Genomic DNA, 8,522 nt, shown 5'->3' on the forward strand with positions numbered 1-8,522 from the left:
TATATATATATATATATATGTATAGTATATATATTTTATATTTTTATAAATTATAAATTAATAAATATGCATTATATATAAATATATATTTATAATATATTATTTATTATTTAAAATATAATGTTATATATATTTATAATTTTTTACTATAAATTTATAAATATTTTTATAATATATATTGTAAAAACTAAAAAACAAAAAACCGACGAGCTGAACCGACATTTAACCAAACCAATCAACCAGTTAACCAACTAGCTTCGGTTTGGTTTCGGTTACCGGTTTTTGGAAAACCGGTACTACCATTTTGGTTCCGAAAAATGCCCCACACTTCGGTTAAACCCTTATTTCTAGCAAGTCAGCCTGTAGCTTGATTTGCTTCACAATACACATGTTTGAATGAAACTCTTGCATTGATCCGCGTCAGTTCGTTGAGGCACTCTTTGATGATATTATCCAAGTTGCACGGGGTTGCACCTTTCTTCTAAGACAATTAACCACAAGCTTGGAGTCACCTTCTATGATGATTGGGGAATCCTTGTAGTTAATGGCCATGCTCACTGCTTCCCACAACATCCATGGTTCAGCTAAATTAATCGAAGTGTAACCAATGCGCCTTAAGATCAAGAATAGCTCCTAAGTAGTTCCTAGCAATACAAGCAATGGAGCACCAACCGCTCTATGTACGAAGCGTTAAAATTGACTTTAATCATCTTGGGGTTGGGGGGAGATCACACAATTAACTTCCATTTTAGAACAATCATTGACTTCAGCAAGAGTATAATTCTTAATCTCATTCCAATAGTTCAAAGCTTTGTCAAAAATAATTTGAGGGTGTGAGGCCTTATTACTAAAGCATTTATCATTTTTATTTTTCTAGATAAACCAAAGAAAAATTGCAAATTTTTATATAAACAACTGATCATTATTTGGACCTTGATCTCTAGCAATTCTGGTCCACCATAAATTGAACGAGGTATCACTCTCATTAGGCACTGGAAGCATGGTTTTAACAATCATCCATATTTGCTTGGATAAATTGCATTTAATGAAGAGATTATCAATATTCTCAACCTCACCACAAAATCCACAATCAAGGTTAATATGTTAACCCTTTATGTTATGTGTAAATATGTTATAATTAAATAATAATATATGAATACATCTTTAATATTATATATTCATCATATTAAATAAGAATAACTATGATAAATAGGAATTTTTTTTATACACAAAAATATAAAAAAAAATATTGAGAATTTAGAAATATATTATTAGTATCATCATCAATAGCATAAATTACCATGTGCAAAGCACTTATACAGTTGCTAGTCTCCTTATACATAATAAATAATTAAATATGTACAAATCTCGAGAACATGATATCCAACTACACAGTGAAAATATAGGGGATGTTTGGAACTGTGGCCGTTTCTCAAGAAAATGGTGTCATGTCAGATCCACATAGACGTTTCAACAAACGCCCATGTATCTCATTGTTTGGTTCATCCGATTATTAAAAAATCAGGCATGCCTCGAAAATTAGGACCCCACCGATGCATGAAACACCAAATTTGGCATTTCATGCATCAGTGAACCATTTCCCCCAACGGTTGACTGATGTATATTGTATGTGGTGCTTACCTGTCAGCACATACATGAAAAACGGTGATGAAAATCACCTTACCAAACAGCATAATGTTGTTCACTACCTATGTGGAAAAAACGGGTCTTGGAAGCATGAACATTTTTTCTTGAAAATCGGTCCAAAAAAACACCCACACTTCCAAAAACCATGATATTTGACGTTTGTATGTTAAATTCGTGGCGAGCTATTCCTTACATGCAAAAAAAAAGTGTGAGGCGAGGTGTCTATTGTGTATTCCCACCACAATGGTCTTGTGCTACTGGATCCCTCTCATCTACCCCTTCTCACATATAAGCAAGTTGAACTACTTGTAATTGGCTTATTGAATACTCAAACATCATTTGAGGATGATCAAATTGAAGTCAAATAGTTAGTTGGATTGAGTTTGAGCACGACAATATACTTGGCTCGAGATGCTCATAAGCCTAATTGAGCTTATAATAAAATACAGATATACATAAACATATTAAAATTTAGACATTTATTTATAATATAAATAAATAAAATTGTATCCACGTTTATAATATATTTTTATTTATAACATTATAAAATTAATTTATTTATAATCGGCTTGGGTCAATATCAAATAGAGAAACATGCATAGTCCTTTAATCTTAGTTAAGAATGTAGAAAAATAAAACACATTAAAATCACTTCCAAGTTCAAATTTCCAAACTCTCTCTCTCTTTCTCTCCCTCTCTCTATCTTTCTCTCTCTCTCTATATATCCTGTTTAGAAATCACTGTCACGTTTTCTCTTATCCCTATCAGTATCAAGTATCAACTCTGTTTAATAAAAGTAGAGTAATGTGCAATTTGGGGTCGGGTATGGGGCCAACCCACAAGACATGGGCCTCAGACCCATTTTAGAGCACAAACATGTCCAGCTCATGGCAGTTTGGTAACAGCTGAAGTGGCTGAATTAAAAAAATCTTAATACTTTGTTTTTTAGGCTCAGTTTGGAAGGAGTATAAATACAAATATGTACGGAAAAAAATTGGTCAGTTTGGAAGGTGCAAATTGTGCCTTAGTGAATAAGATCATAGGGAGGTTCAGAACTTCTTAATGGTAGAAAGAAAATTGGTTGGTGGCTCAGATGGTAGTGTAGCTGTTCAATTGCAGCATGACCAGGGCTGCCAATGGGTCAGGTCCAACCCAATGGACCTGATGGACCCGAACTGATTGTGTCGGTTTTGGGTCCTGATAGTGTCCCGATTATTATTAATTTGGAATCGGTTCCACTCAATCCCAAACTGAAATCTCAAACTGATTCAAACCAAACCCGAATTATATTGATATAATACATAATAAACAAATAAATTATATAATATATAAGTGTAATATTTAATATTTATTAAATGCATTTATTTATTATAATCAAACCCATTAGGTCAGAACGATTATCTCAAAAACCGATCGATTCAGTTCTCTGTCTGAAAATTATAGACCCTATCAAGTCTAATTCAATTGTGGATCCACAATATTTCCTATCATTCGGTTATTCGGTTCAATAACTCAGCTATTATCAAAGGGCCTTTGCTTTCCGATTCTATCAACATTCCTACTAAAATTAAGACACTGGGCCGCCTTTCTTAAAATTCTTCAAATTTCAAATGGCCCATGAGTAAAATGTCTAGCCATGGCTGCAACATGTTCATTTTGTAACGACGCACAGATGCCAATACGGTTATTTGACATACTGTGTATGATGACTAATGGTCCGGACTCAAGCCTTAGCCAAGGTCTGCATCCATAAAGAACCTGGAGGATATTATTAACTTATTTCTGGTTGGTCCTAGGCTGCTACTAGGGGTTTAAGTTGGGTGGATTGGGTTAGATTTAAGTTCAACTTATGCACAACCAAGAATTGGGCCTAAGGTCAAAATTGGACCAAACCTGAATCATTCTGATTTATTCAATATAGGCCCAGTCTGCAATAAAATTTGATGCACTTGAATTAAATTCTAGTTCAGGCCAGATTGGATTGATTAATTAATATATACTAAGGCTCCATTTGATTTGCTGGAATAGGGGTCTGGAATTGGAATTAGAATGGGTAATTCCGATTCCAACTGTTTGGTTGAGTGGAATTGGAATCCCATTCCCATTCTTAATGAAATGGCATTCCCCCATTTGAGGGAATGGCCCTTCCGTGGAAATGAACCCATTCCTGCTGATTTTAATTATTGTTCCTATTTCTATCTGAATAAAACAGATTATGGGAATAGACCATTCCGAATCTGAAAGTTTCTGATTTCAATTCCGATTCTAATTCTAATTGTGAATCAAACGGACCCTAAAATTTGATATAAATTCTGGCATTTATTTCAAATTTAATTTTGTCTTATTTGAAATAAGTTACAAGAGAAGAAGGCAGAAAGAGGAAAGTTATTTATTTGGGGGGAGTAAATTAAGAAGCAAGAGAAAGGTTAAATGTTTTGCATTAGGTAGGATAAGACTGTAAATCATCAAAAAAAAAAATAATGATAATATAGTAGGAGATTAGAAGGTAATTTTTCTAAGCTGATCTTCAAAAATTACATGCTCAGAGAATACACGTCAGAATTGGGATCTGCTTCTCATAAAGCATGCCTCACAACGATGACCGACCTCACAGCCACATCCCATAAATAATAAATACAAGTATAGAATATGTTTCCAATGTTCCGCCAGGGCATTTTATGACTTATGAGGTCCTTGTGAGGAGCAGATGGAACTTTACAAGTCAAAGCCACTGTGTTTTTGAACATTAACGCCAGACACGTGGCCCACCTATATTCAACCACCTGTCATTTTAAGAAGAGAGACCACTGATTTGTAACCTTAAACCCATCACCATGCTGAGTCGTGTGTTTTTTACATAATGTGAGAAGTGGGAAAGCTCCCACTCTCAATCCCTTCCTAAAAAAATGGAAGCCGGAGATTTTTCATTTCTGAACAATATTGATAATCATCCATCCCAAAGAACTGTAACTTTTGAAATCTACAGCTCACAAAACTTTGGGAGAAGAGTGCAATCTCAAAGAAGCTCAGTTAACCTTCATTCGAACGGCCAGGAATGACATTTGTTTAAGCCTGCAACTCAGAGAAGTTCAAGAAACGGGAGAAGATTTCATTACAGGAGCTGCTTCAAACTGCATTTCAAAGAAACTTCGAATTCAGAGCATTAATGCAATTTCAGAGAAACCAATTCAATTCGGTTAGTGTTCAGAAACTGATTCACAGAAACTTCAATTTCTGTATTTTTTTAGAATAGTTTTCGATTAGTTTTAGAGAAAATGATTGCATAAGTAAGGAGAGTAGTTCCATTTTTTAATCTCTATTAAATACGACTGAAAGTGCTTGTAGATCTTTGGGAATTGATTTTAGTAGATTGTCTCAATCCGATTAGTCTACAGATATTTTACAATTATTAGATACTATGTTTTTTACAGTTATTAATCGCCGACCACCGGCGATCACTTCTGGTTGGCTGTCGGTGGTTGGGATGGTCATATGAATTAATTATAGGCCACCGTTGTATTGTTCTAGACCGGACCTCTCTGTGTTATATAGTTATTACATGCTCTGTTTTTTACTGTTATTATTTAGCCGTTAACAGTCTTTACATTTAATGTAGATGACATCGCCAGCCACCAGCAGTCACTTCTGGGTGGCTACCAGTGGTTGGGGATGGCCATATGAATCACTTATAGGGTACTGTTGTATTGTTTTAGACTGGATGAGACCAAGGCATCTTGGTTGAGCGATTCTAAGATATAATAAATAAAAGTAGATAAAACACACTAAGGATATACCATAATGGCAACGAAAGTATAGATAGACATACACACACATAGTTGACACCCAATAGTAATTACAGTGAGAGAGTGAAAGAGCAGTTGCCCGATAGGAATTACAGAGAGAGAGAGAGAACAATTGCTGGAAAAATGAGGAACTATTGAGTGTTATTTTTAAGCCCAATTATTCATCATCTTTGTACTTGAACGATGCAAAAACCAGAGCAGTACAGATCCAATCCTCTCGTTTCTCTCTCGCTCCCTCCCTCCGGTGAAGGCGTTTCAGAAGTTTTGGCAAGGGAGAAATGGGAGTCTTCACTTTCGTTTGCAGAAGCTCTGCTGCCAAATGGAAAGCAAAACAGCTTTTCGGTGACCTAGAAGCTGCGGCTGCATCAACCTATGTTGGAGCGAAGCAGAGATGCGCCTGTTCACCTCATGTTGGTGAACAGAGGAGTCAACGAACAGTATCGTCGACATTGCTGTCAGCTCGCGAACAGTATCACCCGTGTGAAAACAAACTCTTCTTAACTATAGTGAAGAGTCGATGACCATGATCGTCAACATTGCTGCTCACAAAGACCTGTTCATCTTAAAATGAAAACAAACATTAGAGAGAAAATTCTCTATTAGGTATGCCCCTTCTGAAAATCAATAAAAAATGATACCTCCACCCATCCCCTATTTTTCATTTCATGCCTTTGACGATGACCAAAGAGATTCAACCCCATTCCAAGTTTTTGTATTTATATTTTTCTCTTCATTTTCTCTTTTTATGCTTTTTAAATAATATGCTGATAATTCATTTTAGTTATAGTTAATTGTGCATTAAAGTTATGTAAATTGTCATAATTTAGTATAATTAAGAAATATATTATAAGTAAGTATTTTCATTAATAGTAAAAATTTTAATTATAACAATTATTATGATAATAAAATCATTAGTTAAATACTTATTAATTAATTATTACAATACAAATAATCTTTCAAAAAATAAACTAATAATAATAATAATTAGACATTTTTTTGCTTAAACAAATGTCATTCCTAAACTTCTCCGAGTGAAGGTTAATTGAACTTCTTTGAACTTCTCTGTATTTGCAACTCATACAAGACTGCAATATTAGAGAAACTGATTCTATAAGGTTATTTAATTTATCATGCTTTGTATTTTATTAATGTTTGAGAAATTAGTTGATGCTATTAAGATTTGTTCTGTTTAATTTTTGTTCATGAGTTATGCTTTAGTCACTGCATTTTCAGTTTTGTGGTTCGTTGTTATTTAAATCTTCATGTTGTTTAGAAACCATTGGTGACCAACGACGATGTAGTGCTTTCTTCTCTTGCACTAATAAAACCCATGATGTTTAATTTTTTTTTCTGCTCTACTGTAATGTTTGCCAAAAGTAATATTTCCTTATTACTAATAACTTATATTTCTTTGAAATTTTCTTCTTTTATTTATTTTATCTCTTTTTTTATATATTTTTTACATGTTTTTATGTCCAAATGGGTGGCAAACCACCAATATTTGGAATGTTGATGTAATCTGCAGTGTCCTCTATATTCGTCACTCTAACGAGCGAACAATTTTAATGTCGGGTAAAGAAGGTGAAGGTTTATTGGTAGTTGGGTCGGGTCAGTATTTGATTATAATTTGGCTCCTTTAATAAAATGATTTGGCCCGGTTCATTAACTGAGTTGCAAACCCAGTTTAATTCATTTAAAATCAAACTGGTTTCATTCATTAGGAAATTATTAATTCGACATGCTAATTAATTATTGTTAATTGCTAAACTGATACTAATTAATTAATTCCATCTATTAATTACTAATAATAATTACTCATAGAATTAGTTACAGATAATAATTAATTGATGATATTAATTATTTACTGATAATATTGCTAATTATTATTTCGAAATGATTATTAATAACAATTTGGTAAAGGTACATAATATTTAGTAAATAATCATTTTATATTTATATTAACTCATTTAATATATTTTTAACTAATATTTAATGCTAATTATTTATATAATAATTATTTTCAGAAATTATATTTCAGACATTTAGATGAAATAATTAATTATATTATTATTATTATCAGTAATTATAATTAATACTATTCTATTAGTTAATTTAATTATATTATTATTATCAATAATTATAATTAATTATTATTACAAATAATTATTTCTGATTATAATTACTTACTGATAATTAATTCCTTATAATAATGATAATTATTAATTCAGAATTTTAATTAATTAATGATAATTAATAAGTATTTTAATAATTTAAATTATTAATTGTGATTTAATCATTTTATATAAATATATATTAATTCATATTAGTATAAATATAATTATATATTTAGTGTTAAATATTTACATTATTATTATTATTATTATAAGTAATTATAATTAATACTATTATTATTCTCCAATCAATATTTCATTTAGTAAAAGTTAAATTATAAAACTTTGAATTCTTCAATATTGTTAAACTAAAAGAATTATTACAACAATTACTTTTTCATGAATTAACTAAAAATCTTAATTATAACAAATTATTTACTTAATAACAACAACAACAACAACAACAATAATAATAATAATTTAATAGAAAATTTTATTACTTAAAAATCTTTGCTGAAACTACCCATTTTAATTCAAACATATTATTAATCAATAAATTTAATTTCTTAAAATTATTGTTTACTCAATATTTTTATTTACTCTTTGGTTAACGACCTTATTTTTAAATAATTGTTTTTTTTTTATGTTCAATAAATATTATTACTTAAGAATTGATTATTTAACAATAATGGAAGATGCTACGAATATACAGGAAACATCGAATTCCCCTCATTCCCTCTCTTTGCTTGAAATCGGGTCTATAAATATAAATATTGTTTGATTTGGAAAACCAAATGTTAATAAATTATGACCCTATTTTTATAAGAAAGTAGAGAGAATGGGGAATTAGAGACAAAAGTGAAGGGGAGGATAAAACATATATTGAGCTTATTAAGGAGAGAATTTAGGTTGTTATAGAAAGTGAGAGACATGAGTTGTGGTGGGGGAGAGAGAACGCAAT

Source organism: Nelumbo nucifera, chromosome 5, assembly GCF_055504915.1.
Source record: "Nelumbo nucifera cultivar China Antique chromosome 5, China Antique-T2T, whole genome shotgun sequence".
Classification (NCBI taxonomy): domain Eukaryota; kingdom Viridiplantae; phylum Streptophyta; class Magnoliopsida; order Proteales; family Nelumbonaceae; genus Nelumbo; species Nelumbo nucifera.